Source organism: Lutra lutra, chromosome 12 (assembly GCF_902655055.1).
Source record: "Lutra lutra chromosome 12, mLutLut1.2, whole genome shotgun sequence".
Taxonomy (NCBI): domain Eukaryota; kingdom Metazoa; phylum Chordata; class Mammalia; order Carnivora; family Mustelidae; genus Lutra; species Lutra lutra.
Window position 1 is genome coordinate 78,630,398 of NC_062289.1, and position 25,288 is coordinate 78,655,685.

The window sequence follows — 25,288 nt, forward strand, 5'->3', positions numbered from 1 at the left end:
ACGACAGGTTGTGGTCCCAGGACAGTGTCCTGAGAGGGGCAGCTGGGGCCCTGGCCGCGCAGGGCAGTTACTAGTGGCGCCGGCTGCACTCCAGCTGGCTAACGCGGGGGTCCCAGCCCTTCCCTTTCCCGGCGGGCGGGTACTGCAGGCGCCAGCTTGGTTGGGAAGGGAGTGAGTTGTCTCAGCCCCTACCCACCTCCGAAGCCGTCTTGGGTTTGTCCGTGTTGGGATGATACGTCCGGCCACTGTTTTGCGGCGGGAGAGGCTGGAAAGGAGAATGCAGACGGTGAAGCCCTACAGAGCAGCGCGCGTGTCTAACGCGTCTGGAGCGTAATCGGCACTCTGTTGCTTCGAAAAAACCGAAAGTGGTTCGGGAAGGAGGCGTCGTTCTGTGGCTGCGTGGGGCTGAGGGGGGGCCCTGGGTCGCGCACACAGCGCGGGTGGCCGCCGTGGGACCTGGGATCCCCAGACTTGGACAAGGAAGCGGACTCTGGCAAAGCGGGAGCGCGTCTCGCTGAGCTGACCAGGGGCTTCGGAAGGCCTCGTTGGGACTGGGAGCGTGTGACCAGAGCGGGAACCGCCACCGGGTGCAGGGCTGGGCCTCCTGTTGCTGGGGCGGGTGCGTAAGTGAGGGCGTGCCGCGTGGAAAGGCGGTGTGCGCAGACCTCCCCGCCGCAGCAGGATTGCGGGATGGAAGGGGGCCGCTGGCGAAGTTTGAGGAAGTGGCCGCCGGAAAGGATGTATCTGGGGACCTGGGGGTTGGGCACGCGGGGTTCGACCCAGTGTCACGTGCCCGCAGCCTGACGCCCCCCTTCCCCCCCCCCCCCGTCCTTCCTGGGGGCGCATGAAGGACCCGGCCTGGCGCTTCCCCTGAGCACTTGGCCTTGCAGCCAAGAACCCCCCCCCCCCCCCCCCCCCCGTCTCAGGCATGCACCTGAGGTGTATCGTTTACTTAATCTCACAACGGCCCCGACCTTGCAGGGGCCATCGCCTGCTCAGTGTGAACACAGCTTAGCTGAGAAACCACGCGCTGCCCTGTTCTTTTTTCTACCTTTTTACGTAAAACGTATACGACCAGCCGTCTTAAGTGCACGGTTCGGTGGCGTTATGAAGGCTGTTCGCACTGTTGCGCACCCACAACCATCCGTCTCCAGGACTCTCCTCTTCTTGCAAATGGAAACGCTGTCCCCACAGAACACGAACTCCCTGTGACCTTCTTCCCTGGCCTGCCCTTGTCGTTCTCCTTCCTTCCGTATCTCCCTCCCCAGCCTTCCTACGTGTCTTCTGATCTGGGGTCGGTCCCTGGTACTGCAGGTGTGTCTACACTGACCTAGGACGCACCGTTAACATCCCAGGTGTGTGAACTAGAAACTGTTACGCCCAGCGCCCCAGGTGTACTCCCACAGACCTGAGAGGTCTCCGCTATGTGTCCGTATTGCCCTGGGATGTCTCCCTAATTCCCCAGGTGTGTCTGCATTATCTGGAATATCTCCCTAATTCTCAGCTGTGTCAACATGGTCCTTGGTTATCTCAAAATTTCTCTAAATTGTAGTGATTTGGGATGCATTCCTAATTCCCAAGTCGTGTCTGTGTGGGTTTGAGATTTGTCCCTAATAACGCAGGTGTGTCTACGCTGTCGTCTGCCTAAGCTCCCCAGGTGTGTGTCTATTATCTAGGGTGTCTACTTCCGCAGAAGGTGAGTCTGTGCTGACCCAGGCGGTCTAATTCCCCAGATGTGTCAACGCTGACTTGGTCTGTCTCCCTCATTTCCTGGATATGTGAACACTAACCAGGAAGGTCACCGCAATTCCCCAGCTGTGTCTGCACCGAGCTGGGTTGAGTCGTAAATCAGCACTTGTACGCACTCACCTCTGGTGTCTCCTTGCTGCAGCAGTTGTGCCTGGACCGGCGCGGGGCTTCTGTTCCCTTACCCGGGTTTGCCTGTCTCATCCTGGGCGGTCTCTCTAGTACCCGTGCTGGGCCTAGAAATACCTAGAGTGTTCTCCCAGTTTCCCATCTGTGTCAGCCCTGACCTGGGATGGCTACCTGGTTCCCCAGGCACCTCCACACTACCTGTAGGTTTGATACACCTGGTGGAACTCTTGCGACCTCTTATGCCTCCTAAATGTTCAGGATGAGTCTGGAATAACCAAGGGGTCTCCCAAAGTTCCAGTTGTATCTTCTGCAGCCTAGGGGGTTTCCTGAATGCCTCAGGTGTGTCTGCCCTGATTGCGTCTCTCTAGAGCCCGGGATGTTTCTACACTGACCAGCCTTTGCCCTAATTCTCCAGGTGTGCCAGCTCTGACCTGAATTTTCCCAAGGGGTCTTCCCAGTCCTTGGATGTTCCCATAGTTGACCCTGTGTTTCTTTGCTGACTCAGAAAGTCTCGTTACCTCCCTCGATGTGTCCACGATGACGTGGAGGCCTTCCTAATTCCCGAGGTATGCCTACAGCGAAGGCAGGTGTCTCTGTAACTTCCTGGTACGTCTCACCTGGTGCAGTTTGTATCTGTAACGCCCCAGGTGTCTCTACGCTGGCTTTGGTTGTTCTGCTTACCTTCACGTGGGCTAGCAGCCTCGTCCTCCAGGTGTGTCTGCTCTGGGCTGGTATTCCCTGTAGAATTAGATAATCAAGGGGTCTTTCTATGCTTGGATTTCTCCATGGTTTTGCCTGTGCTTCTTTCGAACGTTTTTAAAAGATTTATGTACTTGAGAGAGAGAGTATGTGTTCAAGGGAGGGGCAGAGGGAGAAGGGGAGAGACAATCCTAAGCAGATTCCCCACTGAGCCTAGAGCCCAACTTGGGGCTCGATCTCATGACCCTGAGACCGTGACCTGAGCCGAAATCAAGAGTCGGACACCTGACCAACTGAGCCACCCAGGTGCCGCAACCCTGTGTTTCTACACCGATTTGGGAGGTCTTCCTGTTTCCCCAGATGTGTCTGCACTGATCTATCCTGTCTCTCGTATTCCTGGGTGTGTCTGCTCTTGCGTCATCTACAGCGACTTGAGGTGGCTCTACGTAAGAACCCAGACCGGTCTACTCTGGCCTGTGATGTCCCAGGAGTACCCAGGGTGTGTCCAACTTGACCTTGGAGGTTTCCCTTACTCCGAGGTGTGTCTAAACTGTCCCTGGAGTCTCCTTGATTCACCAGATGTGTCTGTACTGACCTGAGATATTCTTTAACCCCCAGGTATGTCTGCTCAGATCTGAGGTGTCTAAAACCTGTAATGTTTGCTCTCAGATGGGACAGCTCCCTCATTCCATGAGCATATGTACAGTGACCTCTGCTGTCACCTTATTTTGCATGTTTTTCCACACCTGGGATGTCATAGTTCCCTGGGGGTGTCTACACTGAACTTGGATGATTCTCTGACTTGCGTGTGTCTGTCCTTAACCTCGGATGTCTCCCTAGTACCACAGGTGTCTCTACCCTGACCCAGTAGATCTCCCCTACTCCCTAGGTTGGTCTTCACTGATAGGAGTGTCTCTCCCTACTTCCCCGGGTGTGCCATTACTAGACTGCATCTTCCCCGTAATATCTGAGCTGCGTCCAGGATGAACGTGGATGTCTCCTTAATTGTACTCACTTTTGATAGTTTCCATGTAATTCTCTGGGTCTCTGTACACTGACTTAGTATGTCTCAAATCAAGTGATGTGTGTACACTGTATTGGGGTGTCTCCCTTAATCTCGATGTACTCTGATAATGCGATGTGGCCCTAAATTCCCAGTCTACACTGACCTGAGTTGTCTCCCTAAATGGCGCAGGTGTTTCTCCAGTGACTTTGGGAATCCCAGCAATGCCGCAGGTGTGTCTTTACTCATTGGATGTCACCTGAGTTCCCTGGTGTGTCTGACCCTGACCAGAGAGAACTCCCTGGTTTTCCCAGCATGGAGAATGTGGTCTGGAATGTCTCATTATTGCCAAGGTGTGTCTACATTGACCTGAGCACTTCTCCCAAGTATCCAGGAGTCAACCTAAGAAGCCAACCTAAGACTTGGGAATTTTTCCTGAGGAGCTACATGTGGATGCGGTGACCTGGGTTGTCTGTTTCCCCGGTGTGTGCACCGTGACCCGAGGTGCCCCCCTAGTTCACCAACTATGTTTAGACTTAGCAGATATAGTGTTCCTTTCCCCCGGGCGTGTGTACATTACACCAAGATGTCTGCCTACTTCCCACGTTATGTCTTTTTTTTTTTTTAATCTGTGCTGTTTTTATAAATCTCACTTGTATCTACCCAAATGTTGGACATATCCGGGACTAACATGTATACGCTGATCCGTGATGTCTGCCTCCTTCGGGGATATACCCGGATTTCCTCAGGTGTGTCTAATCTTACCTGGGATTTCCCTGTAACTGCTTAGGTGTGTCTACCAGGAGCATCGTTACCTCCCCGTTCCTGAGATGTGTCCACCCTGACCGGGGATGTATCTGCTTCCTCAGGAGCGTCTGTGACAAACTATCTCCTATCCCTCATTTCCTGTGTGTTATCTACACTGGCCTGGAAAGCCACCTTAATAACCTCGTGTGTTCACGCTGAACTAGAAAAGTCTCTCTAGTTCCCCGGTGTGTTTACTCCGGGCTGACGGTCTCCCAAGCCCCAGGTATAGCTACACTGTCCTGGGACGTCTACAGAATTCCCGACGTATCTCTAATCTGATGTAGTGTTTCTCCCAAATAACCCAAGAGTGGGTGCTTTGATTTGGGACGTTTCCCCAGTTCCCCGGTTTTTCCACACAGACTGGCATGTTTCCGTGATTGTGCAGTCACTGGTCATCTAATTACCCACGCGAGTGAGCTTGATCTGGGACGGCTCGCTGATAACCAGGTGTGGCTTTCCTGACCTGGAAATTCTAACTCCCCAGCTGCTTCTACACTTATTATAGGGCTCCCTAACAACCAAGGGTGTCTTTGACCTGGGATGTCTCCCTCATCATCAGTTGTGTCTGTCTGATCTAGAGTGTGTCCCCGATTCCCCAGCTCTGTCTACACTGACCTGGGCTGTGTCACTCATTTCCCAGATGGGTCTTCAATAACCTTGGATATCCTCTTAACTCACTAGCTATATCTACACTGACCCGGGATCTCTAATACCCCAGGTGTTTTACCCTGGCCTGGAATGTTTTCTTCATTCACCAACTGTGTCTGCCCTCAGCTTAAATGTCTCTGGAAATTCCTAGGCTTGTCTTGCCTGATGTGGCATATCCTCTTGTAGCCTGCTTGTGTCCACACTGACATGCATGAATTTGTAATTCTCAGGTGTTTCCGTTATGACTTGGGATGTCACCGTAATTCCTCAAGGGTGTCCTGCTCGGACCTGGTTTGTCTCTCGGATTCCCTCAGTGTATACAAACTGACCTGGGACGTGTCACTCTTTCCTAATGAGTGTGTCCGTGGACCTGGGATCTGTCACACTAAAATAGGGGCTTATCTTTGCTGCAGTGGAGTCTCCCTGTTTTCTCTGCCATCCCTCCGCTGCCTGGAAGTGTCTCCTTAATTTCATGCGTGTGACTGTTTGGTGTCTTCCCAGTTCCTGACATGCGTCTAAAGTGACGTGGATTCCTTCACCAATTGCTCAGGTGTGTCTACCAAAAATGGTGTGTCTTCCTAGTGGCTGTGTCTCCACCGAACTAGGATGTCTTCTTAATTCCCTGGGTGTTTTGGCCCTGGCCTCCCAGAACTCCGCAGATTTCCAGGTATGTCTGTGGAGGTCTTGGGTTTAAAAAAAAGTCGACTGCGATATACTTGACATACAGCAGTTAAGTTTTAATAAATTGATTTGGTTCATTTGTGTATGGTGACACGATCACCACTGTAGCATTAGTACCTCGTAATGATGTCTTTTAAGGTCTGGTTTCTCAGCAGTTTTGGTACCTAGGGTACAGTACCGTTGCCTATAAACACTGCCTGTGTGTCCAGTCCTCCAGAGCCCATTGACTGACGGGTTGCAGGTCTGTACCCTGAAACATCGTCTCCCCGACTCCCCCACCCCCAGCCAGTGGCAGCCATTTGCTGTTTTACACGTCTGACTTCTTAGGATCGTCCATGTGAAATTTTACAGTATTTGTCTTTCTCTAGTTAATTTCACTTAGCGTGATGTCCTCGAGGTCCATCCCTTCTGTACAGATGTCAGGATTGCCTCCTTGCTCGTGGCTAAATGATATTCCATCGTGTGTACGCACCACATCGTCTTACCCACTCGTTCGTTAGCGAACACTAAGTGGTTGACAGATCTTGGCTGCTGAAAATAATGCTGCATTAAGCACGGGGACGCAGACCTCTCTTCAGTCTTCTGTTTCATTTCCTTGGTCATATGCCTGAAACTGGGACTTCCAGATCCTGTAGTTGGCCTGTTTTTATTTTCTGAGGGAGTCTCTGTATTTTCTGTAGGGATTGAACATCCCGCCAGCAGAGTGCGTGGTTCCAGGTTCCGCACAGGTCTCTTGCCACCTCGTTCTTTGTAATCTTGGTGACAGCTGTTGTAGCGGGTGTGTGAAGTGTAGCTCATCGTGATTTTGATTAGTATTTCCTTGCTTATTCATAACGTTGAGGATCTTTTCATGGGCCTGTGGACCATTTGGGAAATGTCTGTTGGTTCCTCTGTCCAGTTTTTTAATCAATGTTTTGCTTTATTGCAGAGTTTTATGTTCTTTGTTTTTTTATTGTAATCCTTTACCCAACACCCTGGTTTGCAAATGTTTTCTCTTATCCCATAGGTTGCCTTTACCTTTTTAAGTTCTGCTTTTAACTTCTGCTGTGCAGAAGCTGGTTGGTTTGGGTGTCTCCCTGGTCTTTTGGCTCTTGTTGTGCTTGTGTTTGTCCTATCCAAAAAGCCGTTGCCGATATCAACATCGAGGTTCTCCTTCCTTATGTTTTCTTCTGGGAATCCTGTGGCATCAGGCTTTACATTTAAGTCCTTAACTGTTTCGAGTTCGATTTTGTGAGTTGAGTGTTGCAGATGAGCGTTGAGTTTTCCCAGTACCATGTGCTGAAGAGAGACTGTCCTTTCCCTGTTAGGTGTTTCCGGCTCCCTTGTCAAATATCAGTTGACCACACTGTGTGGGTTTACTTCAGGGTTCTCTATTTTGTTCCATTGGTCTTGTGTCTGTGTTTATGCTAGTACCGTTACTGCTTGCATTACCATGTTCTTGTGGGATAGTTTGAAATCAGGCAGTGCGGTCCCTCTGCATTTGTTCTTTTCTGTCAGGATCGCTCTGTGTGCGTTGTTCTTCAGAGGAGGCTGCATACCGCTTTCAGCATGTTTTTTTCTGTTCCTGTGAAAAATACCATTGGGATTTGGTAGGGTTACACTGAGTCTGCAGGTGGTTTTGTGTCATGTGGCCATTTTAGCAGTATTAGTTCTTCCCATCCATGAACATGGGACAACCTTTCCATTTGTGTTTTCTTCAGTTTCTCTCATCACGTTCTTGTAGTTTTCCCATCACGCACAGCTCTCATCTCCTGGGTTAAATTTATTCCTACTTTATTTTTGATGCTGTTGTGATTGAGAGCATTTTCTTTGTCGCACGTGGGGGAAGGGCAAGGAGGAAGCCCAGGGAGCCCTGTCCATTGGCCACTCCCCTGGGCCTCCCTGGGTAAGCTTGGAACCTGGGGGCTGGGTCTGGGGAGAGCAGGTGATCTGAGGGGCGGGGCTGGTGCTGGTGCGGGGAAGGCTGCCTCTGCTGTGAGTTAAGTGCGTATTAAACCAGAGAGAGGGAGAAAGAGCCTAAGTCTGAGAGCCTTGCACGCTGCTGTGCTGGGTTAGCCATTAGGAAAAAGGCTCTTCCTGGAATTTAGGTAAAAAATGAGTCATTTTAAAAAATAATGTATTTTGGGGGTACCAGCTGGCCCACTCCTAGAGCACGATGTCTTGATCTTGATGTTGTGAATTCAAGCCCATCCCAGAGCCCATCCCGGAGCAATCTAGGTAACCGCAGACCACTTGTGTAAGGAAGCGTGTGTACGTGTGACAACCGAAGGTGAACGAGGCAGCTAGAACAACTGTCAAAAGAAAATGGTTTGTTTTAGAGTAGTGTTAGGTCCACAGCAAAACTGAGAGGAAGTTACAGAGATTTTTAACCTCCTCCCTGCCCCGTCACAGCCTCCCTGTGACCAGCACAACCCCCGTAGATGGGACATTTGTTACCACTGAACCTACACGCAGAGGTCATCACCTCCCACCACCCCCCCTACCCCCCTCCCCAGTCCGTGGTTTGCTGCTCATTCGCTCCTGGAGTTGGAGATCCTGTGGGCTTGTGCGTACCAACTATGTGACAGAAGGGACCCATCATGACAGGGTCCCACAGAGTGCTCTCACTCCCCTGGAAGTCCCTTGCTAGTTACCCTTCCCTCCTACCTCCCTCACCACGGGCAGCCTCGGGTCCTTTCACCATCTTCTTGGCTCAGCCTTTTCCAGAGTGTCCTGTGGTGGGAACCACGCACCCGGTGGTCTTTCCAGAGTGGCTGCTCTCACAGAGTGGTCCGCCCCTCAGACTCCTCCTGTCTCTGTTCCTTTCCTGTTTGTACTGAGTTATGTTGACATTGTGCGAGTTTTAAGGTGTCCGGATATTGATTTGAAACACCTGATAGAGGTGATCACTTTTGCATTACATACCCTATATTTATTGTGGGGGACCGTGTGCGATTCACTGTCTCCCAACTTGAAAATTCTTTATAGTATTTTTTAAAAATAGTTTATTTATTTGATAGATAAGGATCACAAGTAGGCAGAGAGGGAGAGGGGGAAGCAGGCTCCCTGCGGAGCAGAGAGCCCGATGTGGGGCTCGATCCCAGGACCCTGGGATCATGACCTGAGCCGAAGGCAGAGGCTTTAACCCACAGAGCCACCCAGGTGCCCCTCATTATGTAGTATTAACTCCAATTAGGCTTCCCATCAGATCCCCAGAGTTTGTCTTATAATTGGAAGTTTGCCCATTTGACCAGCTTCTCCCCATGTCCCCAGTCCGAGTCCTTGATAACCACCATTCTGTGTCTGTGTTCACTCTGTGTCCGAGTTCTTTTTTTCTTTTCCCAGTTCCACATATAAATGAGGTCATACTATATTTGTTTTTGTCTTATTTTATTTACAGTAATGCCCTCTGGGTCCATCCATGTTGTTGAAAATGACATCATTTTTTTTTCTCGCCCCTAAATAATATTCCATAGCACACAGACCCCATTTTCTGTATCCGTCATTCATCCACGGACATCGAGGTTGTTTCCATGTCTTGGCTACTGTGAGTAATGCTTCATGAACATGGGGGAGCAGGTCTCTCTTCGAGACCCTGTTTTATTCCCTTTGGAACTATGCTCAGAATTGGGATTGCTGAGCCATATGGAATTTCGGTGGTTAATTTGCTGAGGATCCTCCATTTGTCCTCCGCTGCGACAGTGGCACTGTCACCTCCCAGCAGTGGTGCACCGGGATCCCTTTCCTTCCTGTCCTCCCTGTCCACACTCGCTGTCCCCACTGGTTTTGACGTTGGCTGTCCTAACAGGTGTGAGGGGATGTCTCCTTGTGGTTCTGATTTGCATTTCCCTGATGATGACTGATGTTGAGCACGTTTTCATCTGCCTGTTGGCCATCTGCGTTGTTCTATGGAAAAAGGTTTATTCACTTCTTTTGCCCATTTTTAAATTAGTTTTTTTGGCGTTGGGTTGTAGGAGTTCTTTATATAGATGAACTCTCATCGGGTGTAGGATTTGTAAGTATCTTTTCCATGTTTTGTAGTTTGTCTTTGCGTTTTGTTGATTTCCCTTTGCTGCACAGAACTTTTCAGTTGGTTATAACCTACTTACTAACTTTTGCTTTCGTTGCTTGTGGTTTTGGTGTCGTAGCCAAAGCATCATCCCGAAGACCAATGTCAGGGAGCTGCTGTACTGTGTTCTCTCAGAGCTCCTTGGCTTCAGGCTTTCTATGTCCTTAATCACCTCCAAGGTGTTTGGTGAGTGGTGTGAGCTAGGGATCCAGTTTCATCCTTGTCCATGTGGCTGTCCAGCTCTCCCAACACTTGGTTGACGAGACCGTCCTTCCCCCACTGAGTAATCTTGGCGCCCTCATCAAATATCGGTTGACTGCATACACCAGGGTGTATTTCTGGGCTCTCCACTCTCTTCCGGTGGTCAGTGTGTTTGACTTCCTGTCAGTGCCGTGCTGTGTTGGCGGCCTCAGCTCTGTACTGTACCATGAAGTCGAGACGTGGGAGGCTTCCATCTCTGTTCTTTCCTCAGGATTGCTTTGGCTCGAGGGGGCTTCTGTGGTTCCATAGGAATTGAGTTTTTTTCCATTTCTGTGGGAAAATGACACTGAAATTTTTGCTGGGGATGGCCTTGAATCTGTGGGGTTGTGTGGCCCCAGTATTAATTCTTCTGATACAGGAACGTGGAATGTCTTTCCATTTGTGTCTTCAGTTTCCTTCAGGGTCTTACAGTTTTCATCGTGTAGATCTTTTCCCGCCTTGGTTACATTTATTCCTGAGTATTTTCTTGGTTTGGGTACCATTGTGAATGGAATAGTTCTGTTTCTTTCTTTTTCCAGGTATTTCACTAGTACTGTGTACAGACAGTGATTTGTGTGGATTTTGTCTTGAAACTTGACTGAGTTCACTGATTGGTTCCAGCAGGTGGTGTCGTTGGAGTCCTTCAGATTTTCTTTGGAGAAGATCCTATCATCTGTAAGGACAGTTTTCTTTTCTCCAGTTTAGATGCCTTTTCTTTCTTTTTCTTGCCGGAGTGCTCTAGGTAGGACTTCCAGCGTTGTGTCGAATAGGAGAGGTGAGAGTGGGCATTCTTGTCTAGTTCCTGGCCACAGAGGAGAAGCTCTAACCCTTCACCGCAGGTATGATCCTGGCTGTGGGCCTGTCATGCGCCGCCTTTATTACCTTTATGATGTCAAGGTACGTTCTGTGCCCAGTTTGTTAAGAGGGTTTATATCATGACAGGATACTGGGTTTCTGCCAAATTGTTTTCTGCATCTGTCGACGTGATGCGACGATTTTTGTCTTGAGTCTTCTAACCTGCTGTATCCCGTTTATCGACGTGTATGTTCTGAGCCCTCGCCGCGTGGCAGCGACGGATCACAGTTGATCACGGCGGATGGTCCTTTGACTTGCGCTTCCGCGTTCAGTTTGCGGACACTCTGTTGAGAAACTTTGCATCCGTGTTTATCAGGAATCTCAGTCCGTAGTGTCCTTGTCTGCCTTTGGTCAGGGAAGTTCTGGCCTCGCAAGATGAGTTTGGGGGTGTTTCCTCCTGTGGAATGTCGTCACCTTGCTCAGTGTCCTGTGGGTTTCCTCCTGAATCGTCCTCCAGAAAGTATTGAGTTCTAGGCCTGTGAGCCATCTTGAGTTGATCCCCTGTCTGGATTCCGTTCGCTTTTCGTGAGGGTGTCCGGTTGTTCCAGCACCGTCTGCTGAAAAGACGGTCTCTGCTCCGCTGTCTGCTCTATTTCCCACGTCAGAGAGGGGTCGACCGCACTTGTGTGGGTCGTTGCTGGGCGTTCTTCTGTTCTGCTGGCGGATGTCGCTCTCACCAGAGCCACACTGTGCGGGCACTGCAGTGTCCTAGGAAGTCTTGGAGTGAGGTAGGAGGTCCTCCTCCCCCTTCCTTCTCCTTCCTTCCTCCTCCTCTTTCTTCTCCTCCTCTTTGGCCTTCCTTCCCCTCCCCAATCTCCCTCCTCCTCCCTCCTTCCTCTCTCCCACCCTCTCTTCCCCCTTCTCCTCTTTCTCCTCCTTCCCCCTCTTCCCTCCCTTTTCCCTCCCCCCCACTACAAATCCAGGCCCCACCAACACACCCCAGGGCTCTTGCCTTCCCCCTCTTCTGCTTTTCTGCCTTTTGCCCAAGAGATGCCCTCCAGTGACACATGTGAGATGCCGCCCATCAAAGGACTGGCGAGAGTGGCTCGGGAGAGGGGAGGGAGAGAGAGGGAGGAAGGAGGAGAGAAATTCAGGGGGAGGGCCTCTTAAAGCTTCTGGTCGGAAGTGACGCACGTAACTCCCTCCCATGCTTCTTTGGCCCAAGGAGGGTCACTGGGCACGCCTGAGTCCGGCAGGGTTGGGGTACAGAATCCTGTCCAAGGAGGAGAAGCTGATAAAACCAGTGGGGCCCGTCACAGTCCCTCTCCTAAGGAGTGCCTTGATCCTCCCAGGGAAAGATCTGGTTCTTTCCTTGTATTACCGTTGAATTTACGAACCACGGGTGCACAGCCCAGTAGATTTTCCCAAGGGAGGACGTGGTGACCTGTACGCGGGTAAGGAAGCGAGGTTGTCAGCAGAGCAGGGGACCCTGCCGGCCTCCCGCCTAGGACAGCTTCCCCCTTCCTGGCCCTCCCGAGGGCCGAAAGCCAGCAGGTGCAGCGTCCCACAGAAGCAGCGGCTCAGTGTGTCTGGCAGGAGTCCTTGAAAGCACAGGTTAGGACTGTGGAAGGCCTGGGGGATGGGGCGGTTCTGGAAGAGAAGGGGGGCCCTGGAGCCCGGTCTGGAAGGGGGGTCTGCTCCAAGGACATGGCACCCGAACTCTGGAACTCTGTCCTCCGCCCTCTTCGCTGGGGATTCTGCCTTCGTTCGTGTTGCTTCCTGTCCCCTTTTGTCCGGGAGCAGTCAGTCCACCAGAAAAACCAATTAGAGGCGGAAGGAGATGAAAGGCGCTCACTGGTACCCTGTGGGCATTTCAAACAGCCCCGGGGAGAAGCAGCGAGAGTCCACTCACATTAAAACCCGGCACAGGCTGGATACTCAGCAGCCGCGTCTCCGCGGTTTGTGCTGTTTCTATGGAAACACGCAGCCCTTGCGCTAAATGCCGCAGCTCCGAGGTCTCTGGGCTTCTGCCCCAGCTGTGGGCACGTCCACATGCCTCCGACACTCCTTGGGGGCGGGGGTCCTGCTGGGGGAGGGGGCGTCAGCTGAAGGCCCGTTCATGCTGGGAAGCACAGCTGCTTTGGGCCTCCTGTGCTCACCTCGTCCGAGGTTCCTTCGGGTCTTTGCAGTGAATAGGAACAGACTTTTCAGTGCGCGCCTCCGGGGGCGCTCAGGGTCTGCCCCAGTTCTCTTTCCGCCAGCAAGAAGAGCCCCAGATTCCAGCGGACAGTGGTGAGCTCGGACAGGGTGTGACCAGAGACTGGAAAGAGAAATCCAGACCGTGGGCTGCCTGTTGAGCAGAGCGAACCTGAGTAATACGTCTGAGCTATCTGCAGCGACCACAGAGGCTGGGGGCCCACTGTGGGGCCTGTGGGGGCTGTCCTGGCCTCCTCCAGGTTGTGGGGTTGGTGGAGTCACCCCAGGGAAAGGAGGTGGCCGTGCGGATGCCTGTGATTGCGACAGAGGCGGGTCCTTCAGAGGGGAAGCTGGGGCGACTCTGTAGCAACACGTGAGATGTGGAAAGGCATCGGCCCCTCGCTGGGCCGACTCAGGCTCTGCAGGTGCCCCGGGGAGGGGGCTGTGCTGAGCGGGTTTGTGGCACAGAGCGACCCACATCTTTCCTGCAGTGTGGCCCTTACGGGCACCTGATGCTCAGCTGAGAAGGGGACCTGGGCCAGGCTGCAGGAAAGGCTGTCCTTGCGGCTGAGAGACGTTCTGGCCTCGCGTGTCATTCAGGACCTCTGGGGACCCGGGGAAATAGCCACACTGGGTGACAGCTCCTGGAAAGGGGCAGAGACGGCAGACTCGGAGTCAGGGGGACCTGGGTTCCGGTCTCAGCCCCATTGCGTTCGGAACGACCGATACTTCAGACGTTACAGACCTTGTGTATGCTGCCTGCACCTTTGTCCTCAGAGGGGCGTGTGACAGGACACATGACAAGCTACTCGAGGTCCCTGCTCATCAGGGGGACACGCAGGACCGTCGCCAGGCTCTAGAGCCGTGGGAGCCCCCTTGTCAGGACCCGGAGGCCCTGGGTGTCGGCGAGGCCGTGGGAGCTGGAAGCCGCGTGCACGTTGCTGGGGGCCGTGGGAGCCGGCGCGTCCGCCAGGGAAACGGGGAAGTCACGGAAAGACTCAAACACGGAAATACCGCGTGACCCGGCGGCTCCCCGCCAGGGCTTTGCCCGAAGGCGCTGAGAGCAGGGGGTTCGTGAGGTACTTGTCCTCCGCGTGCAGAGCGACTGCGAGGAGGAAAGGACCCCGGCGTGACCTCTAACGGCATCAGCCGCCCCGGGGACCCCTCGGCCACGTGCGCCTGGGCCTGGGGGGCGGGAGTGAGCCTGCTTGTGGGGTCCCTCCCCTGACTCCGGCTCTCCCTGGGGGGCCAGCCTCCGCCCCGGAAAGCAGCCACGCCCCGGGTCTGGAGATCTGGACTTTGCAAAATTAAATTCCTCTGCGGGCCAGAGGCTCTTCACTCACACAGCAATCTCATAATTGCTCATTTTGGGATCTGGACAAATACTTCCTTCACAAAAGCCCGTGGACGTGGTGTGAAGGGAAGAAAACTGATTGCGTTTCTGGGCTCCTTTTGCCAAAGGCACTAAACCCCATTTCTGACGCGTTTTCCGCGGGCAGATTTATTTTTACTCTCCCTCTTTATTGCTGGTCTCCGTGGATCCAGGGCCGTGGGAGGAGAGAGAGGTTCTGATTAACCGCCGTGCGGCTCTTCACCGTGGGGCAACAGCGCAGAGTCTGGACCAGAGTCACGCACTCGGATGGCGGGGGCCATCGGGAGACCCGGGGGAGGCGTCCAGGTAGGTTGTGGGGACCGGAGAGCAGGCGTCCCTCGCTAGGGTCACCGATCATTGCCAGGCGGACAGAGTCCAGCACGGCCAAAACCCCAACTGTGGGAGCATCCAGGAGTCCCCCTTCTCAGGTGAGAGCTCGCGCGGCCCCAGGTCGTCCTCCACGGCCCTCCAGATCCACGCACCACCGCACTCACCCTATCCACCCCACAGCATGACCTGGGGGCCCTGTCGCCTGGGCTCCCGGCCTCCTGCCTCCTGCCTCCTGTTCAGGGTCCACCAGTGGGAAGGAGACGGGGTGGATGCAGAGAGGCTGGGGTCCTCCCTACTGGGGACTGTGTCCAGGCCAGGAGCTGGGATCGCCTGAGGGGCTACCGTGCCTGGAGACCAGCAGGCCCCTCCCTTAACCCCCTGCAGGACCAGCAGCACCGTCCCCTCCCTGCCTTGCAGGCCAGGGGTGGAAACAGCTCCCCCCACGCCCCCTCTCCACTTTTCCTACCTCCTGGGCTGCATCCTCCCTAAGGAGCCCCTTCTTGCACGAACCGTGTACACTCTGCAGTGATCCAGTGTCCTCCCCCTCCCCTGCTCTGTCTCACTGACCAGTGGCCTTTCTCTATCCCCTACTCTGTCTGCACTGACCCGGTAGTGTCCCCACTCCATTGTTCTCACTGACCTGGTGGACTCTTCCTCTCCCTTGCTCAGTCTGCACTGACCCGGCTGTCTCCCCCTCTCCCCTGCTCTGTCTACACTGTCCTGTGCTCTCCCCTTCTCTCCTGCTCTGTCTACATGGCCCCGGGTGTCACTCCTCTCCCTTGCTCTTTCTGCACTGACCTGGTGGTCTCCCCCTTCCCCTGCACTGTCTACACTAACCAAGTGATCTCCCCCCTCCCCTGCTTTGCCTGCACTGACCTAGTAGTCTCCTCTTCTCCACTGCTTTTTGTACACTGACCCTGTGGTCTCCCCCTCTACCTCACTCCGTCTACACTGATCTAGTGGTCTCCCTACATCTCCTACTATGTCTTTACTGACCTGGTAGTCTCCTCCTCTTCTCTGCTCTGTCTACTCTGACCCAGTGGTGTTCCACTCTCCTTTGCTTTGTCTACAATGAACCGGGGGACTCCCCCTTTCCCCTGCTCTGTCACCACTGACCCAGTTGTTCTCCATTAGTGGTCAGAGTGAGAGGCCTGCCGGAGTCACAGACACCTCTTGAATCTCAGGCTATAGTCAGGGCAGTTAGGCCCCTTCCCAAATTGAAGCCTCTGAGAACCCCCATGAGGCTCCTGCAGGTGCGGTGCCTCCAGGTAAGTTTCCCCAGGTGAGGCCCTCAGCAAGGACCCCCCACCCCCGTGAGGTCCCCCATTGAGGGTCCAGCCAGGAGCAGGTCCCCCCTGACTCCCAGGCGAGCACCCAGGAGAGCTGCCCTCAGGGGTGTGAGCCCACAGACTAGATGGGGAGCAGGTCGTCTGGGAGAGAGGCTGACGCGTCCCCTGCTCTCGCCCTCAGACTGTTTCTCTGCCGGCGGGAACGGGGCTGCGCGTGTCTGCAGAGAGCGGGGCTTCTCCAGCCGCGGCCCCAACACACGGAGGTCACCAGGGTCCCACCGCTCCCTGTCCTCTGTGCCCCGGGCGAACTCAGGGCTGGCTGTGGGGCAGGAAGCCTGTCCCCGTGCATCGTTCACAGGTGCCTGAGTCCCCAGGTGAGTGGCCTTGCAGTATCGGTCCCCGGGTGTGGGTCGGGGCTGCGTGTCACCTGCGGCTCAGCCCGAGGAGGAAGGCAGGCGTGTTTGCTCCGCTTGTGGCCTTAACTGCGGGTCTGAGCAGCCGAGAGAGGAGTTGGAACGTCAGCAGGGAGGAGGAACTGAGCTCCTTTGTAGAGAGAGGCTCGGAGGTTTCTGGAAGGCAGGGCAGGCCTCCGCCTCAGAGCCCAGCCTGAGGTTGGAACCACGAGGGGGACCTGCTTCCTCGCCCTCCCCCGTGAGGCTGCACGTTTGGGGGCGGCGGAGCCTGGAGCCCAGGCTGTAGACTCAGTCCTTCCCTTGCGCTATGAACGTTGGTGCAGGTTAGAGGCCATGAGGAGGCAGAAAGCAAGCCCAGCATCGGGCTGGGTCCCTCCGGGCCCTGACGGTTCCGCTCTGAGCTGTCCCATGGAGCCCCGCCTGGTGCCTTGCGTGGGCAGTGGGGAGTTTGGTCTGCCCTGAGGCTGCGAGGGAGGGGGTTTGTGGGCAGAGGCAGTGGCTGAGCAGGGGTCCTTGGACGCCCGGCTGCTCTGGAGCTGAGGGGCTGTGGGGCCTCTGGGGCAGGGGCGGCTGGGGGCAGGGGCTCAGGTGGAGACCAGACTCGGGAAAGCAGGAGGAAGGGTTCAGGACGAGGCTGTATGTCTGCAGAGCTGGGCCAGCAGGGAGTTGTTTCCCACCATCCCATGGGAGGCTGCTTCACGGGATGGTGACATCCCCGTCGCTGGGGGGATTCAAGCAGACACGGGTGGTGGATCTGCAGTCAGGGACTTGGTCCTCATGGAGAGGCTGGACCAATCAGACCTCTGTGAGGGTGCCCTGATGATAAATGGATGCAGTGGCTCCTTGGAAGCTGGGTCCTTCCTGCAGAGTTGTCCTTGGTGTCAGGGTGGGGCCCGAGGACCCCTGGCCACTGCAGCTGCTCTGGGGTCTGAGAGCCCAGGTCCTGGACTCGCTCGTGCAGCCGGGGCTCCAGGAGGACAGGGGTCTCTGTCCTGGATCCTCCTCCCCATCCCTGGGGCCGGGACCATCCCCAGGTCCGGGCAGACACTCACTGAGCATGTGTGACAGGCCGCACAAACAGGGAGGCACGGGGCCCCTCCCTCTGCCTGCGCCTGGGCTCTGCCCCGGGAACCCCAATGGTGGGGCTAAAGCGTCCGGCCTGTGCAGACGAGCCCTGGATGGGGACGCCCCAGCCTGGGAGCCCCTGGGAGGAGACAGCCCTTGGAGATGCGGGGTCCCCAGCCCACGGTGGGGTCCCAGGAGGGGTCTTCTCCGGTGAGGACTCAGGATGTGCTGATGGGTCCGCCCTCCTGGAGCAGCTGGCAGAGGGTCCGTGTTGTGAAATCAGATTCCAGCGGGGACCTCCTCAGGGATGTTTAGGACTGACTGTCAGGAGGAAGGCTTGTCTCTGATTTGGGACCCCAGGTCCACCCTGGCCCCCTAGTCCCTCCTGGAGGTGTGGCAGGAGGGGCCCCAGATTCCCCCAGGAAGTGACCCCAGCTCCGGCTGTCAGCTGCTCACGGGGACACCAGGGCAGCATTGAGGCTGGAAGGATGCGGGCTCTGCTGACCAGGCCAGGATTTCTCCTGCTTGGAGAGTCCCTGCGGGGGTGGGGAGAGGGGCCTGGGGAGGCTTCTCAGGTGAGTTTCCCAGAACAGCACCCTTGGGTGCCTGAGCTGGAGCCCTCACGGGGCACCTGAGCCTCATGCCCCAGGGGGTGACTCTCCTGGGGGGCTCTTTCCCACCTGCCTCCTGCCCAGTGCGGGCCCTGAGTCTGCACCCCAGGGAGGGGTCTGGTGGGGGCCGTACTTTCAGTTTGCAGAGAAGCCCTCAGGCGGCTACTTCGACCCCACTAGGAACCTGGGATTCGGCCCCAAGCACCTCTCTGGTACTTTTAGTAAAACCTACCACGGGCTCCAAGCAGACAATCCACTGACCCCTGCGACCCGGGCTGGGCCACCTACAGGTCCCAGGGACCCCTCAGCTGGGGACATTTGTTATTCTGTCAAATTTGGTGATTTCTGTCACAGCTTTGCTGAATCATTCAAAAGTTGCTTAAAAATATGATTTGCCTGAAGTTTACTAAACTTTCAGCAGAATATTAAATTCTTATATTTTGCATAAAAATATAATATTAATAAAAAAGGTTGCTAGGATTATTAAAATTAAGAACATTTCCTAATAACCCAGGAAAGTTAATTTAAGTAATTCAGTAGAAAGCATGGAAACCAAAGTAGACATTTCTGCTCAAGGAGAATACATTTCCAGATTGATGGATTATTTATTCCTTTCATTTCTCTTCGGATGCAACCATAAATCCATATTACTCGTTTTTTGATGAATATTAATTTCTTCAAGGAGATACACAGATGTCCTGACTTCCCCCCAGGTTTGAGATATAATGACCCAGAGCACGGCGTCAGTTGAAGATGTAGAAAGCGGTGATTTGACACAAGCGTATGATGCGTGATGGTCACGGTTAAGCGAGTGACCCCCTCCGCTAGGTCACAGAGTCACCGGGTTCTTTTTTGTACAGTCAGGACCTCCTCTCTCAGCAGCGTCAAGTTCACGGCTCAGTGCCGCTAACTGCTCAGCGCGCCATTCCGCGGACCCCAGAACTTACTGGTCTTGTGACCGGAGGCTCGCGTCCTCGGAGAACAGCTCCCACTTCCCCCAGCCCCGGGCCGCCACCTTCCAGCCTGTGTGCGCGGGTTTGCCGGGCTTCGACCCCACGGAGCTGAGATCGCGCAGCGTTTCCCTCCGCCGGGCTTCTCGCGCTGAGCGCCCTGCCCTCAAGCTGCACGGGCGCTTTCCTCGGACTCGTTTCCCTCCTTTCTCGTGGCTGAATGATCCTCGCGTGAGTGTGGACGTGTGCGCGCGCGTGTGCCTGCGTGGACACAACTTCTTCATCCTTCTGCAGACAGACACGCGCGGTGCTCCCAAGTCCCGGCTGGTGTGAATAATGGCGAACTGAGGCCAGAAATCTATGGAAATGGATTTCGTTTCCATCGAATACGGACCCAGAAGGATTGCCAGACATTTCCACGTTTTATGCTATTTCCAGTTTGAACGTGTCGAGGAAGCTCCGTACTGGTTTCCAGCGCGGCCGCACCAGCGCGCGTTCCCATCGCGGCGGCGCGGGAGGCTCCCGGTTCCCCGCACCCTCGCCAGCATCGCTGTTTCTCGTCTCCGGGGATCATTCCCAGGGGACAGGGGATGCCTCCCTGTGGTTTTGATTTGCATTTTCTCGGCTGTGCGGTGGACTCTCTCGTGGTGCGTTGCCGTGTGGAAGCTTTCTCGTTGGCGGAGTCCTGTGCGCGTGGGTTCACTCCCGGGCTTTCCACTCCGTTGCGCTGTCGCGCGTGTGTTGAGCGGCCGCCGCACCGCTCGGTCCCGGTAGCTCGAACCCGGCCCCGGTCAGGAGCGCGGCCTCGCGCTTGCTGCTTCCTCAGCCTCGCGTAAGCTTCCGGGTCTTCTGTGTGTCCGTGCAAGTTGTAGGGTCGGTTTTTCTGTTTCTGTGGACGCCACTGGAATGTGGGTGCGGATTACATTGAAGCTAGAGATGACTTTGGGTAGTCTGGACATTTTCAGCATATTTATCCACTGCTCCGTGGGCACCGGACAGCTTTCCGCTGGCGTCTTCCTCAGTTTCTCTCATCGAGGACTTGCAATTTTCAGTGCACAGATTTTACACTTTTCTGGTTAGATTTATTTCCGGATATTTTATTGTCTTTGATGCTATTGTGAGTGGTTTTCCCCCCTCCAGGGTTTCACCGTGTGGACGTCGAAGGGCACCTGACTTCTGTGTGTTGATTTTGCATCCGGCAGTGTAACCGAGTCATTGATTCATTTAACAGCATAACAGCATCTCAGTGGAGTCTTTAGGATTTTTTACACGGAAGGTCCTGTCATCCACAAATGAAATGATCTTACTTCCTCTTCTGGTTTGAGTGTCTTCGGTTTCTTTGTCCGGACCGCAGTGCTGTGTGCACTAGGAGGGCTGGAGGGGACCTCCTTGTCTTGCTCTGGTCCTAGAGGAAAGGCTCTGAACTTCACAGTTGGGCCTGTCCTATGTAGCCTTCGCCGTGTTGAAGCGTGGTCCGTCTATACCCAATTTGTGGAGAGTCTTTATCATCAAAGTATTTTTTTTTCTAATGTTCTTTTCTGAATCTAGTGAAATGGTATGATCTTTGTGTTTCCTTCTATTAATGTGGGGTATCACGTGTGTGGATTTGCATATGCGGCGCCTTCCTTGCATCCCAGGGATAAATCCCACTTGATCATGGTCTGTGATCACTTTAATGTAAGGTTGAATTCGGTTTGCTAAGTTTGTTGAGAATCGTTGCATTTATATTCCTCATGGATATTGGCCAGTGGTTTTCTTTCAGTGTCTGTCCTTAGCTGGCTTTGGGATCAGGGTAACACTGGCCTCATAAAAAGAACTTGGCATGTTCCCTCTTCAGGTTTTTGGGAGAATTTGAGAGGTATTGGCATTAATTCATCTTTAAACGATTTGTAGAATTCCCCAGTGGGCCACCTGGTCCTGGGGTTTTCTTTGCTGGGATGCTTTTGACGGCGGATTCAGTCTCCTTGCTCAGTATTGGTCTGTTCGTATTTTCTGTTTCTTCCTGATTCAGTCTCGGTACGTTGGACATTTCTAACAGTTGTTCGTTTCTTCTGGGTTATCAGTTTGTCCGTGTACAGTTGCTCATAGTAATTCGTTATGACCCTTCGTAGTTCTGGGCTATCAGTTCTTATGTCTCTACCGATTCTGAGTATCCCCCCCCCCATTTTTTTCTTAGTCTAGATAAAGTTTTGTCAGTTTTATTTATCTTCTCAAAAAACAACTGCTCTTTCATGGATTATTTTGTCTGTAGTCGCTCGTTCTTTTGTCTCCACTCCAACCTTTGCTATTTTTTCTTCTGACCAATTTGGCTTTGTTTTTTCTTTGCCTCATTCCTTGATGTATAAAACTAGGTTGTTCATTTGAGGTCTATCTTTTCCAAATATATGCATTCGTCACTAAACCTTCCCTCTCAGCTGTTTTTTAAATGAACATGTAATGTATTATTTCCCCAAGGGTGCAGGTCTGTGATTCATCAGTCTTAAACAGCTCAGAGCACTCACCATAGCAGGTGCCATCCCCAGTATCCCTCACCCAGCCACCACATCCCTCGCACCCTCCTCCCCTCCAGCAACCCTGTTTCCTGAGATTAAGAGTCTCTTATGGTTTGTCTCCTTCTCTGGTTTCGTCTTCTTTCACTTTTCCCTCCCTTCCCCTGTGATCCTCTGCCTTGTTTCTCAAATTCCTCATATCAGTGAGATTGTATCATAATTGTCTTTCTCTGATTGACTTATTTCACTCAGCATAATACCCTCTAGTTCCACCCATGTCATTGCAAAAATGGCAAGATTTTGGGTTTTCAATGGCTGCATAGTATTCCATGGTATATATATATACCACATTTTCTTTATCCATTCATCTGTTCGTGGACATCTAGGCTTTTTCCATAGTTTGGCTATTGTGGACATTGCTGCTATAAACATTCGGGTGCACGTGCCCCTTCAGATCAGTACATTTGTGTCTTTGGAGTAAATACCCAGTAGTGCGATTGCTGGGTCCTAGGGTAGTTCTACTTCCACCTTTCTGAGGAACCTCCACGCTGTTTTCCAGAGCGGCTGCCCCAGCTTGTGTTCCACCAACAGTGTAGGAGGGTTCCCCTTTCTCCGCATCCTCACCAACGTTTGTCATTCCTGACTTGTTAATTTTAGCCATTCTGACTGGTGTGAGGTGGGATCTCACTGTGGTTTTGATTTGTATATCCCTGATGCCAAGTGATGTGGAGCACTTTTTCATGTGTCTGTTGGCCATTTTGATGTGTTCTTTGCAGAAATGTCTATTCATCAGACAGGCTTTTTTTTTTTTTAGATTTTATTTATTTATTAGAGCACAAGCAAGGAGAGGGACAGAGGGAAGGAGAGGGAGGCATGAGATAGAGAGGCTGACTGACTCTCCACTAGACAGGGAGCCCAACATGAGGACACGGGGCTCAAACCCAGGATCCTGAGATTATGACCTGAGCCAAAGGTAAGACTCTTACCTGACTAAGCCACCCAGGTGTCCCCATCTCAGAACAGCTTTTACAGTATCCCATAGGATTTCGTGTGTTGGGTTCAGTTTTCAATTGTTTCAAGATAGTTTCTTATTTCCTTTTGATTTCTTATTCGACCCATTGGTTGTTTAGGAATGTTTTGTTTGGTTTCTATATGTTTGTAAATATTTCCCCTTTCCTCCTGTTACTGATTTCTAGTTCCATAACACTGTGGTTGGAAGATATAGTGGGTAAGAATTCAATCTTCTTAAATTTGCTAAGACTCATTTTGCAGCCTGTCATGTGATCTGTCTTGGAGAATGTTCCGTGTGCATTGGATAAGCATGTGCATTCAGCTGCTGTAGATAGAATGCTCCGTAAATGTCTGTGAGGCCCATGTGGTCTAATGGACGTTCAACTCCAATGTCTCCTTGTTGATTTTCTGTCTGGATGATCTATCCGTTGCTCAACGTGGGCTGTTGGAGTCCTCTGTTATTACTGTGTTTCCTTTTTCCCCCTTCATATCTGTTAGTATTTGCTTTGCCTATTATATTTTGGTGCTCCAGTACTGAGTGCCCGTGTATTTATAATTGTTACCTCTTCTCGATGAGTTGACTCCTTTATCATTATATAATGATGCCTGTAATTCTTACTGTTTTGGGCTTGAAGTTTATTTTGTCTGACGTACGTCGAGCTGCTCCTGTTCTCTTTGGGTCCCCACTTGCGTTGAGCATCTCCACGCCTCCCTTCACTTCGAGCTTATGTGTGTCCTTAAAGTTGAAGCGATTCTCTCGTGGGTGACATCAAGTTGGGTCCTGGTTCGTTTTAATTCCGCCGCTCTCTGCGTGTTTGTTGACGAAGTCAACCCATTTACATGGAGAGTGATCGCTGGTAGGTAAGGACTCACCAGTGCCGCCATCTTAGCTGCTTTCTGGCTCTTCGTGGTTCCCTGGTTCCTTTCCTCCCCTTCTTCTTCCCCACCTCCCTAGAGTGGTGGTGTTGCTCCAACCCCTTCACTTTGTCTTTTCTGAGTCCACACTAGCCTTTTGCTTTGTGATTATTAGGAATTTTACAGAAAACACCTCGTAGACATAGCAGTCCATGTTACACTGGTAGTAACTTAACTTCTCCCTTCTGCTTACTATTTTTAGGGTTTTGATGCCATATTTATCTCTTTTTATATTGTGTATTCATTAACAAATTATAATAGGTATTGTTATTTTTATTTTTATTTTTTTATTTGTGAGAGAGAGAGAGGGGGAAAGTGACAGGGAGAAGCAGGCTCCTCACTGAGCAGGGAGCCCAATGTGGGGCTTGTTCCCAGGACCCTGAGATCATGACCTGAGCCAGAGGCAGACCCTTAACTGACTGAGCCATCCAGGTACACCGGTAGGTATGGTTATTTTTAATACTTTCATCCTTTAGTCTTTATATGATAGTTAACAGGTTAACACGGTATCCCATCACAGAATTAGAGTTTTTTTCCATCAGACTACGTATTGACCATTTGCAGTGTGTTAGTGTGTTCTCGTGTTTTCATGTCACTGATTAGCATCCTTTCAGTTGAGCTGGAAGAACTCTTTTCAGCATTTCCTACAAGGCAGATCTAGTGTGATGAACTCTGCCTAGCCTTTGTCTGGGAAGCCTTTGTTTTGCCTTCATTTCTGAAGGACAGCTTCACTGGATAGTATCATCTTGACTGGCTTTTTTTTTTTTTTTTTCCCTTTCAAGACTTTGAATTTGTCATCCCACTCCTTAGTGGCCTAAGGTTTCTGCTGAGAAATCCACTCATCACCAGTGTGGGTTCCTGTATAGATTAGTTTTGTTTTTCCCCCCCGTCGGTGCTTTCAGGATTCTCTTTTTGACTTCTATTTCATTATAATGTGTTCTGGGGGAGATTGCTTTGGCTTGAAATAATGAGGTGATCCGTTCACTTCATGAGTTTAGATGTCCAGGTCTCCCCACCGGCCTGGGGAAGTTCCCAGCCATCGTATCTCTAAACAGACTGCCTACCCCCTTCTTCCTCTCTTGTCCTTCTGGAACCCCAATGACTCTGGTGACTCTTTTGAGCATGTCCCAGAGATCACATAAGCTGTGTTAGCTTTTTCCATTCTCTTTCTTTGTTCTCTACTGGGCTATGTCACAACTCTGCCCTATAAGCCACTGAGGTGTTTCGGCATCCCTCATTTCTGTCACTGACTCCTTCAGCCCTGGATCTTGTTTAGGATATCTTCTTTCTTAGGTAAGCGTGTCTTTCTTGACCTGGGATGTCTAGTTTCCCTGGTCCACTCCGACCTGAGGTGTTTGTGTGCTCATCCATGTGTGTCCAGGGGACAGGGGATGGCTTCATAATCCCCAGCTATCTAAACTAGTTCCCTTGGTGTCCTGCCCTGACCTTGGAAATCTCCCTTCTCAATGGGGGCATCGTCCCCTGCACTGGGAGAGCTGCATTGTTCTTCGGATCCGTGTACTGTCCATTAAGGTGTCTCCCTAATCCCACAGCATTCTCTCCTCTGCAGTGCTCTGTTTGACCGGATGCACCCACCCTGACCAGGTGAGTTGACCGGGGATGTGTAATTCCCGGTATCTATCTACCCCGATTTTGGACGTCTCCCTAATTCCTCGGGTGTGTTTCCGGATCTGGGATGTTTCCCTAATAACTCAGGGGTAATTATTCACACTGCTAAAAGAAAAATGTCCACAGTTTACACATCTAGTTGCTTTTATTTAATGATTTCACACATCAGGCAGCGTCTAATCGAGTAGATATAAAGCCGCACTGAAGATGTGTACAACACAG

The 25,288-nt window shown here is 52.4% G+C and overlaps 1 long non-coding RNA gene across 5 annotated transcripts in view; it reads left to right on the forward strand.

The window, feature by feature from the left end:
* Positions 1-25,288, forward strand: part of LOC125081716 (uncharacterized) — a 270,307-nt gene that overhangs the window by 234,542 nt on the left and 10,477 nt on the right. The gene's annotated exons all lie outside the window — the stretch shown is intronic.